The sequence below is a fragment of the Ambystoma mexicanum genome, chromosome 4p (assembly GCF_040938575.1).
Source record: "Ambystoma mexicanum isolate Mex_15411 chromosome 4p, UKY_AmexF1_1, whole genome shotgun sequence".
NCBI lineage: Eukaryota > Metazoa > Chordata > Amphibia > Caudata > Ambystomatidae > Ambystoma > Ambystoma mexicanum.
The window spans coordinates 585,075,770-585,087,969 of NC_090927.1; the positions used below are offsets into that span (position 1 = coordinate 585,075,770).

The following is a 12,200-nucleotide window of genomic DNA, read 5'->3' on the forward strand; positions in this document are numbered from 1 at the left end:
ATGAACGGGATTGTTAAGTCCAGACCAGTAATGTATCATTATTTGCTCCACAACAAGAATTACACTTCCTGTTAATCAGGCTGCTTGCCCGTCGTCCCCTTTTGTTTCTGTGCTCAAATGCTGCGGGACAGCACATTACCCCACGCACGTTGTAATGCATACTGCTCAACCTTTTGACTTGCCATGGTGGGTAAAATCAGATGATTCTGTTTGTGAGAGGCCAGTGAACTCCTAGGATTCGGAAAAAGGCTTGCAGCGCGTGTGTGTGATCAGACTCCACAATGGGTGAATCCCGCCTAATGCTTGTGGGTTGAGAGGTAGGAGTAATGTAAAGTGGTCTTGTATAGTGCTCTTCTGCAATTCTGTTGGCTTTGAAGCACGTGGCCCCGGAAGTAGGGTGGGGTGGGTAGTGTTGGAGGGATAAAAGGAGAGACGTGTGTGGTGGTGTTGCTTACAGGCTGGAGGCACCAGGTCCTGAGTGGCAGCATGATAAAGTGCCATAGTCTTTAAGATCACCACTAGCAGGGTCCAATGCCGCTTTACCGAAGAGTGGACCCTTTTATATGGCTATATCCACTTTCCTTGTGTGTGGAGCAAGTGCACTCAGTAATTATGCCTCTAAAGCACCAGTGACTCTCCCTCGCAGTCCTTCCCTTTTTTGGACAGGGGAAGGGCTGGCTGGCTGGCTGGCTGGCTTGTGTGGAAAGAGTAAAGAAAGCTTTTGTTAGTGGTTGGACATTTGAGAAACACGAGCAAGCATGTCTGAAGGATGGGCTAAGCGAAATTAACTTGGCGATGTAGCAGAAAGCGGGATTTAACACATAACCATGTGCAGAGAGAAAGATATGGGCGCTCGGTGAGAGCCGGTGTGATCATGCTTCATGCTGAGGAAAGAAATCACCCATGCAGGGGCCGAAGGGATAGTGGAAGGTGGGGTAGAGGGATCCCTTGGACATAGACTAATAAAGTGAGCCGTCCAATACAAACCTCAGTCTCTGAGCCATTGAGAAATGTCACTGCATACAAAGGATGGTGGGGGGGGGGACGGGAAAACCGGTCCATCAATGTTGTCCCCACACACATCACCAACTATATGGAAAAAATGTATATTGAAAATGTATGTTGGTGTGACACCGTTCTCTCGTTTGTGTGTCAATTATCTAAATCCCTAACACATTAAGGTGATTAAGAGCATCCGTTTCTGCCTGCTGAATCGGGTTTTCTTTAAAAAAAATGGCTAATTGGAGCTGTTCATGTGCCACTAGTGTAATGAAATATCTCATCCAAGTGTTCTTTAAGACCCTTGATTTATATGCAATACTGTAGCAAACAGTGTCTGCAAAGGGAGAAGACTGAACTTGTTTGTTCTAAATTTTCATAAACGATGGTTTTAATGGCAAGGTAAACGGAGCAGATGTTGATATTTGCTGAAGCAGTGTAAAGCTCGTCTTTCCGGTGAGCCCAAGGCGGTGTTTGGCGCACATTATTATTTGGTGGTTTTGAGCTGCAACAGAACTAAGATTATCTGCGGACTTTGATTCTAACTGTTGTCATGTATGTCTTCTGTACTTTCAGATAACCCGCTTGCTAACCAAAGTATTCTTTTCTATATATTCGGCTTATTATACATTTGAAATACAGCATGTAAAGAGCTAGCATTGGTGCATAATTAACATTACCTTGTGTTTGGGCACATGCTTATTCAGCCTAAACATGCAGCCATTTATAAAGATTCATCATTTTAATAAGAGAGGCTCACCTGTTTATATTGAAGAAAATGTAAAGAACAGCGGTCAGTTGTGAGTTTAGCATCCTATTTTTAAAATTCTCCAGCATTGCAACTTTCATAGATTGAATATTGTTGTCTACAATAAATCCTCTCTCTCTCAGGATGTTCCATACTCTGTAAAGTGTAAATGTTTTAACAGGGAGAAAATAGTTTGAACTTACAGTTGTGATGATTCACTAGGTGTCATCACTTCTCCCCATGGGGGGTGCCCCGCCTCATGAGGATAGGGAGGTGTGGCTGCTACCCAATATTGCTCCTAGTGGGTGGTTCAATGCGGGAGGACCTCATGAGGAAGGACTGGGGATGAAGACGACCACCTGGGTGATAGGCGGCACAACTACCCCACCCCGACTGATAAAACCACATGCTGTTGTAACATCATGTCCGTTTCCCCAACTGAGATGAAGATCATCCGAGACATAAAGATTAACCGCAGAGCAGCACGGGAGACAGCCCAGCCCAGGAAGAGGCAGCGATTGCTCCAAAGAAGCCGAAAGCTGTTGTCTGCTGGAAACGGGAAGCAGGCGGCAAAAATCCTTTGCCTGGTGATGTGGAGCTGGTCGGGAACGTGGCTGAACTCTGAGAAGCAGTGGTGCGACCTGTGAAAGGTGGACTGTACGGTCCTGCAACAGCACCTACACTGCTGGTCTGGAGAGCAGGAATGAGACACGTGGAGAAAGAGTCGTTGAGACACAGAACTCCATCGGAACACTCCCAAATGAAGCAAGGGCCTAGGAAAAACCAGCAGAACATCCGAAGGCCAGTAAAGGTAACTGGCGTAAGGCAGGAACTGCTAGGGGGATAAAGCTGTTGGAGAATGAATACAAGTTAATTGAAGATAATGACAAGAGTATTCTCCTTCGTGGCAGTACTTGGCAGGAGAGTGAACCAAGTGGGTTTATCACCAAGTGGGTTTAGCACCAGAGGGAGAAAGGCATGGGTTTGGAACCCAAGCAAGATAAGTGTCTGGGACATGAACCGGCATCAAGCAAGTATTGGAGGGTGATGCTCTCCAGAGAGTGGAAGGGGATTAGCCTGCTGGCCACCATGGAAGGGTCTGGGACCCTGACCATAACTGCAGTGGATAAGAGAGGTCCACTCGCCACCAGGGAAGGGTCTGGGAACCCTGTCCACCGTAGGATCTGGGATCCAAAGATGATTTTGGACATTGTTGAGAGCAAGTCACAAAGAAAAGGGGTACATCAACCTAGTGACACTGAGGAAATGTGCCATCAAGTAATAGGAGAAGGGAACCATTCTCCTGGTATCAATGCAGAAGTTGACATGGAGACGCCAGGGGAAGGGAGCCATTCCCCCTGGCCTTGTTGTGCATTGTGTCAAGATTTACCAGGGGAATGGAGTCATTCCCCCTTGCTTTATTGAAACATGTGCAGAACCAGACCAGGACTTGGGAGCCATTCTCTTGGAGAGAACATTGTGTAAAAACTGTTGTGAAAACTGCAAACTAGGGGAAGGGAGTCATTCCCCCTGCTTATGTTTTGACTGAACAATTTGTGAAATGCCTGTCATGCACCAGGAGAAGGAGCCACTCTCCTTAAAGAAGAAACTTTGTTAGTTACTCCTTAGTTATATAGTGAGAGGGATAGAAGTAGGTTTTTGACACATGATGTTGGATTTTCCTTCGACTCACATTCTGACCGACTCTTTTAGTATTATTTTTGAGGCAGGCAAACCCCTCTCAGAAGTTGAGGATAGTGTGGACCTCTTTTCCTTTTCCAAAATAAGTCTATAACCAAAATCATGCCACATAGTTTATAACTCTCATTATGGCCCTTTGCACCTTCCTCCCTCATTGAGCTGTCATGGAAGAGGCTGATGCCCCACCCCGGGAGCTATGGCAAATATTTCAGTGCTTTGCATACAGTGTCCAGGAGCATGACCCTTCAAAGCTTTGCTTCTTAACTCAATTTATTTCCTTTTTAAAAGGTGTTCTTTTAATTTCCACTTGACAGGATTGTCTCCTCTTCTGCAATCTTACTGCCTGTACCAGTACACTGAAGGTTATTATTTCCCTTCTCCTTTTTCCCCCCTTCCAAGCTAACGCTACACACCCCATGGCTGAGCGAGAAGGTGGTTTTGGGGGATCTCGAAGCAGGACAAATCCCAGTAACTTTTCAAGGACAGTGCTACCTCTGGAAAAAAATATATATACTCAAAGTAGCCCCTCAAAGAGAGCAGCTACTGTCTGCACTCTAACAGACAATGAAGACTTATTATCTGCCTAACACAGACCCCAACTATATCTTCTGGAGATGAATCTGCAATAGAAACCATTTCACTCCATAGGCTGTACTTGGAGGAAAGAGGCTCCTCACAAGGGGGAGTCGGGACACAAAAAATCCTCCTAAGAAGGTGAAGTCGAACTCTTGGAAGCCTGGTGTGCAACAAACCCCTGTTTATCCTGACTCTAATCCCAGGCTTGCTGTGCAATCTGATGGTGAGATAGGAGGTGAGCAGTCAACGTCTCTTAAGAGCTTGTCAACGTGAGTCATCCATGAATAGCCCTCATTGAGTACATAGTCAACAATGGCCCTGTTGATGAGTGAGAGACAGAGCATGTGCCATTGATAGACGGATCCTCTCATGCAATGCCCTTCATGGCCACCTCCTCAATGAGTGCCCCCTCCATGAGCATTTCCTTTGTCAGGCCACGGTCTGCTGTTGCATCCACAAAGCAGCCTTTGTCCAGGAGACGCTAATTGATGGGTACAAAGCTGCACCAGTCAGCAACACCATCTACTTCACAGCTGCCTTCGTCCAGTGAACCTCAGTCAACAAAATATCTCTTCTATGCGGTTCTGCTAGTCAACTGCGACTTTGGTCTTGTCAAATGACGATTGTGTTGTCAAATTTTGCTATCTGCCCTTCTTCCTGTGAATTTAACACAGTTGTCATTTGTGCGGGACTACTTCCAAGCATATTTTTGGGGACCTTCACTCATCTTTCCTCCTCTGAGGACAAAGATACACCCCTCCGCATACAGGACACACCAGTTCTGAATAGATGTGGTGACGGCACCTTTAACCCCAAACTGCTGGTATATATAAAAAGTGAGGGAGGAGTCCCGGAGGCATCGATTCCTTAAGCTCCTTGAGGGTCTCAAAGAACAGTTGCCTACATTTGCAGGCTCACCTAGGGATTCAAGCCCTTCCTATGTATGCCCGCCCCCCCCAGGTTAGAGTTCTGCCTACCAGTGAGATGTAATGGAAGATCACGAAGAAGGCAGCAATTCCTATTCTTTCCCAGGGGACTGGTGGACTTTGAAGAGACAGAGCAGGAAGGAGCCACACGATTGCATGACTAACCCAGTTAAGGATGAGTGGGATTGCACCAAAACCAAGCCCATATGACATTCCTACAAATCCCCTGAGATCATTTCATTTTTTTTGTCTGAGCTATGGCCCTCTTCAACTTAGTGGCATTCTTTTCTCTGTGGTAGGCGTGACCGTCTGATGGAAGGCATGCAGACCATCCCTGTCTTGGAGGACATTTGGGATCTGTCCAGACCCTTATACAAAGCTCTGCCATTTATGTTGCTCTGCCCTTTCAGGGGAGACCAGAAATAAAAATGTGCCGATTCCACCAAGCTTGTACCTTGGTAGGCATCTGAGACCTCACTCTGTTATCACCAGTCTGACAGATAGTCTTCTGTCTGTTATGCTTCGTCTTTGTCAGAACTTCCTGTTAAAAAGGGCCAGAAGTTGGCTATCGTTGGCCAAATGTTCTCTGCTACTGGTTCCCTGATTGTCAGGGCTGCCAACTAATTGGCCATCACCAATAGATACAAAAGGGAGATGTGATACAAAATCTCTTGGCTCTTGGTACATCTTCCTCTGGACAAACGGAAGGCAACTGAGGTTGTTTGGCATGAAGGTGCATGGTCTGCGGAACATGTCATCGACTCTGCTGTAGCTGATGCTGGCTTTAGACAGCTAGCACATGTGGATGACTTGTGCCGACAGGAATGGATGAGCTCCACTAATTTCTGCTTTTATCCAGGCCCCTTTCTTACATATCCTGTGTTGCACATGAAAGAAAAGGGACACAGCCCTTTTAATAGAAGGGACATACACCAAGGTGGGAGGAGGGCGGAAGGGGAGGGGCAAGGGAGAAGGGAGTTAGTTAAGATGTAAGATGGAATAAAGAAGGTTAACGTTGGAAGAGGCTCTGTGTGTTATTGGAGTGAATGTGCATGGACAAGTGGGTAAGAACCCCATAACAACTGGTGACGAAGCCGAGACGAACCCTCGCTCTACGGGAGCATTGGAGGGCCGGTGAGCCCAGCAGCATAGGATTACGTGGGCCTGTGCGCCCAGCATTTCGTGGGCCCGTGTGCCCGGAAAACAAGGTGGGCCCGTGCGCCCAGCAGATTACGTGGGCCTGTGCACGCAACATTTCGTGGGCGGGCCCGTGTGCCCGGCAAACAAGGTGGGCCCGTGCGCCCAGCAGATTACGCGGGCCTGTGTGCTCAGCAACATTTGTGGGCCTGCGTGCTCAGCAGCACTGGTGGGCCTGTGTGCCCAGCAAACAAGTTGGGCCCGTGCACCCTGCATCTTACGTGGGCCTGTGCGCCCAGCATTTCGTGGGCCCATGTACCCAGCAACGTTTATGAGCCTGTGTGCCCGACGGTATACGCAGGACCACGTGCCCTGCTGCTGATTGGGCCTGTGAGCCCGGCAAGAAAGGCATCTAGCACCAAGTGAGGGGCCCGTGTGCCTGACAAAACGCAGACCCTGCAGCAACGGTGCTGCAGTAATAGGAGCTTGGTGACCGCTGCTCGAAGGACGGAGCAGCCTCCTGCCACGGCGAAACGGGCCTAAGAAGACCTGCGAACGAAAGGACTGAACAGAAGAACAAACCGCCGCGGACGCATCCGCTATCAAGTAAGGAGTACCGGCACAGACTGGGGAGGATGAGAAAAACAACCGAGGATACGGACCTAGAACCCTGTGTCTCCCATTGTGTGACAGTAATAACAGTACAGGCTTACTGCCACGTCTACAAGACCCTGCGTCTCCTATTCTGTGACATAAAAAAAAATGGAAAAGAGTTAATCAACACACCATCAAAAGCATATAGCCACGAATACAAGACCCTGTGTCTCCTATTCTGTGACATCCCATTGACACACAAAAATAAAGTGGCAAAGAGTTGATCAACGCACCACTGACGACCTTGCCATCCAAGGATAACCAGAAGCTACCATTCAAAGTATACACGTGTACACTGCGCATTTCAAGCCACGGTGCCTGGGCCCCATGTCAGACACCCAGTGCTACCCACACACCATAAGAACCGTGATTACTCGGAGGTAAACCTCACGACACCACCTCATCGACAACTGAAACCAAGGAAACACCTACTCCTCATAAGGAGACCTTGTCACCAGCGCCACCATGCTCCAGACGCAGCCGACGCCAACGCCCGCCACCATTACTAGGAAGTCCCTCCTCACATGCCAGCTTAATGAGAAGGCCCATGCCATTCACGCTCAACCCACACCACAACCAGGGCCAGCGGTGGGAAGAATGGGTTGAGGAATTTGAGGAGTTTTTGGGTGCCATCGGCACACAAGAACCCCCTAACATAATAAGCATTTTCACCAACGTCGCAGGAAGAGAAATCAAAAACATCATACGCACGATTCCTCCACAAGACCGCACCACCTACCCAAAACTTCTAGAAGCCATCAACAAGAAACTTGTCATAACACCCAATCGTGACTGAGCGGTATACTTTCAATGTGCCCAACTCCCTCACGAATCAATAGGGGAATTCGTCATCTGCCTTCAAAGAAAAATCACCAAGTGCAAATTCGCCAACTTTAACGATGACGAAGCAATCAGACTGCGCATAATAGAAGGGTGCATATCCTCGATGTTCAGGAAACACCTTCTAAAAAAGCCCCTTTCCCTCAAAGAAGTACTGGACCTAGCCAGGGTATACGAAAGAATTGACGTCCAGGCCGCAGCAATTGAAAAACCAAAAAAAGAGACCTCATCGCAGCCGTAAGTCCCTACACCCTATACCCAAACCCACAGAACAGATCAACTTCCAGATACTCCTCACAATGAATGCAGAATGACCGACAATGCTACTGCTGCGGGTTTGAGTACCCTCACAGAGGAACATGCTCTGCTATTGGTCAACGATGCATACGATGCAGGCAGGAAAACCATTTTCAAGCGATGTGCAAGGAGCAGCTCCCAGAGGGGAACCTAACAGGCCAACAGACTGCCAATCGTGCACCAGACATGCACAGAGAACAACATGATCAACGTCCCGTTGAAAGAGGGGTAACATCCCCCAGGAACATCTACCAACGCCCAAACACTGTGAGAGTACTGGAAGGACTACAAATGAAACCTGACGGGAGAGATCATGAGCTCTATGACATCCGCCAATGTGACAGAGTGCAAACACCACTGTAAGAGAGAATATACGCGAGGGACCCCCTGCCGTCTCACGAGCAAGACAGTCATTTCTTACCCTTCCTGCTGGGCATAGACCCATATACTAACTCCCCGCCGGGATATCCGCAAGAGAAGAGTGAACCACCCCAATACTTTCAGGACGGATACGACAGGGAATATGTCCGACTCCTTAGCGTCGACATTGAGGACGCGCCAGCTCCCAGAGTTACTATACAGATGGGGAACGCCAAGAACCAATTTGTCATTGACACCGGAGCAACGGTAAATGTCATGAATGAAGAACTATACCATGACATTGCCACCCTCTACCCTCTGCGGAAATCCAAGACACAAATCCTCCAGTAGGGAGCGGCCCTGCCTATGACCTTAAAAGGACAGTTCCAATGTCACCTCCCACATCGCAACCTTACAGTAACCTCCACAATTCACGTCATGAAGTCCTTCTGTAGGCCGCTGCCTCCTCAGCTACCGAATGGCTAGAGCACTAACACTTATTGACTTACAATACGACCAATCCGAGGTAATAAAGGGACACCCGTCAGACCGTGGAGCCATCGTGTCAATAACTTGCCGACCCCTCACGAAATAGGATCTCAAGGCTCAATTCCCCAAACTGTTTGAAGGAGTGGGTATGCTCAAAGACTCTGTTGTCAAACTACACATTAACCCCGAGATCAAATCAGTACCACAACACCCCCGCAAGGTGGGCTTCCACCCTCAGGCGCAAGTTTCAAAAGAGATCCAACTCCTCCTCAATGATATTATCGAAAGAGCAGAAGGACCAACACCATGGGTGTCCCCTATTGCAATAGTGCCCAAGGACAATGGACGCCTACGCATATGTGTCGATATGCGCATCCCCAACACCGCAATCCAAAGAGAGAGGCACCCAGGTCCAAGCCTAGAGGACATGCTCATCAGACTGAACCAAGCAAAGCATTTCTCAAAACTAGATCTCAATCAGGACTACCACCAGCTTGTTCTAGACCCAGCCTCGAGAGCCATCACCACCTTTACGACGCACGACGGGCTGTTTGGATATAAACGACTCAACTTCGGCATATCGTCTGCCGCTGAAGTTTTTTCGAGAGACAATCAGACGCCTAATATCATCCCAAGTGAAATCTTTAAACTACAGCAACGATATTTTGATCTTCGGAAGAGACCATAAACAACACGACAGAGCTCTCACATTCGTCTGCAAGATCCTCCAAGAAGCGGGACTAACCCTGAACGGACCCAAATGTGATATCAATAAGACCAGCCTCAGATTCTTCGGCCATATATTTTTGGACAAAGGCATAAAAGACGACCCAGACAAGATAAAAGCAATAACTGATCTCCAAGCCCCCACGACAACTACAGAACTGCGCTCCTTCCTAGGGATGGTGGGATACTGTGCGTGCTACCTCCCAAACTACACCATGACCACTGACCCACTTCGAATCATCCTAAAAAAAAAGGAACAACCATTCCTCTGGGACCTGCACTGCCAGGCAGCATTCACAACCATAAAGGAGAACCTTGCCAACCACCGCGAGCTAGCATACTTCCATCCAGAGTGGCACACGATCATCACGGTGGATGCCAGCCCAGTTGGCCTCGGAGCCATCCTAGCTCAAACCAATACCACGGACAACACGAGAAATGCAGTAGTGGCTATGCCAGCCGCACCCTATCCCACACTGAGAGGGCTTATTCTCAAGCCGAGCGGGAAAGCCTCGCGGCAGTATGGGCCTGCGAAAAGTTTCACCACTTCGTAATTCGCTGGAAATTCACTCTCGTAACAGACCATCAAGCACTCTTCTCAATATTTGGAAATCCCCAAACAAAAATGCCTCCCCGAATTGAGTGCTGGGGGATAAGAATGCAAGAATGCGACTACGTGATCATCCACAAACCAGGAGGAGAGGCTAATGCAGCGGATTACCTGTTCAGACAACCACTGATGAAAAATGACGCCCTAGCACATGAGGCCGAAGAATATATCTCCTACCAGTCCACCAACGCCATGCCACCGACGATATCAGTGGCCATATTCGCAGAAAGAAGCAGAGCCGACCTGACAATCAAAGCCGCCATACGCCTCACCTGCCCCACAAATGGAGAGAGTGCCAGAAAAGAAGAAACGGAGAGGAGGGGGCTGACAAGAGTGACCTAGACCGACTCGCCAAAATTCACAGAGAACTGGTAGCCACCAATCAAGACATACTGCTGCGTGGAAGCAGACTAGTAGCTCCAAGAGACCTACGGAAGACGCTAGTAACACTAGCTTATGAGGGCCACATAGGAATCGACAATACAAAAAAGAGCCTAAGAAATCACATCTGGTTCCCCTACATGGACACTGTGGTGGAAGACATGTTGGCCCACTGCAGACCCTGCCAACTAGCAGCAAAAGGACCACCCCAGAACCCCCTACAACCAACAGCACTTCCAGAGAGGCCCTGGCAAAAGGTCGCAATGGACGTCTATGGACCTCTAGAAGAAGGATACCTGCTTGTACTCGACGAATACTCGAGGTTCGCCTTCATCAAGCAAACACCGTCAACGTCATTTTCGGACACGGCACCAATCATAGATGAAATATTCAGTGAATGGGGCATCCCCAACATCGTCAAGACAGACAATGGATCCCCGTTCCAAGTGTGCGAATTTTCCAAACTCGCAGACCACCTGGGCTTCCTTCATCAGAAGGTTACGCCACTCTGGCCTCAGGCCAACGGAATGGTGGAACGGTTTATGACCACCATTAAGTTAACCAGGCAGAAGGCCCTAGCTGAGCAAGTGCCGCAAGCACAAGTCATCTGTAGCATGCTCAGAAGTTACAGGAACACCCAGCATGATACGACGGGAAAACCACCTGCTGAACTAATGGTGAAGTACCGACCCCGAAAACGCATTCCCCAGTGGGAAGACTACACGCCAGAAGAAGATGCAGCCATAAGGGAACGAGATGCCGAAAAGAAGAAGAAAGCCAAAGAATGGGCTGGCAAAAGGAGGAAGGCAACAGACCCCCAGCTAGAAGTAGGACAAACCGTCCTAGTACGACAAATGCAAAGAAAGAAAACGGACACCCGCTACAGTCCGGAACCTCTGATCATTACGGCTCTAAAAGGACCCATGATAACCGCAACTGGAGAACCAGGAGATATCACCAGGAATGCGTTGTTTTTCAAAAGGCTGTATCTTTGTTGATTCAGAAGCACCACAGGTAGCTGCTGAGGAAACAGGAGATGAGGATGCTGCAGACCCCCCACTGGAAGCGATTGGCGAGAGCAGGGAGTCCCCAGGCAGACCCCTGTGACAAATGAGGCTGGAGGCCAAATGAGTAAGGGGAAAGAGATTTATTATACGGCCCCCGGAGATGAGGAGGGCGGTTGGGCGAATGACGCGTTCCTCCCGAGCCTGGGGAAACCGGCGTTCCTCACTCCGGGTGGAACGAAGCAAATTATGACATCACAACATCTCCTTATCTATGGGAAAGAGAGGAACGGAGAGGGGGGGGGAAACAGGGTAGGCAGGGTGGGATAAATTGATTATTTAATTTAATATGTAATCAATAGTAGATGAAGTCGTCGCTGAAGTTGCGGATAATCTTGCGATTCCTTTTCGAGAGGCCCTTGGCAGGTTTTTCTCCATTGGTATGACAGGGTTCGCTCTTTCTTGTGTGTCTGGCGCGGTAACTCTCTTCAGGAAAATGTTCGCTTTTTGATCTCACGTCATCCTGTGAATCTAGGGATGTGCTAGGTCTGTGAGTGTCGTTGGTCGTACTCTTCACGTTCTCTTGACCATCCATCATATAAATGGTTTTGTGAAGTGCTAGGTTTGCTGGTGTCGTTGGTTATTTTCACGAGGTCATCGTGAGACCATCTCCCTCCATCGTCCAGTGTGACAGACTTGTTGTGACACTGTATGATCTTTTGTGGAGATCTAAATTTTGATTCGCCCTTTAG

At 48.6% G+C, this 12,200-nt stretch overlaps 1 protein-coding gene across 1 annotated transcript in view; it reads left to right on the forward strand.

Moving 5' to 3' along the window:
* The window catches only part of LRRC1 (leucine rich repeat containing 1), a 694,627-nt gene that overhangs the window by 527,986 nt on the left and 154,441 nt on the right, over positions 1-12,200 (forward strand). The gene's annotated exons all lie outside the window — the stretch shown is intronic.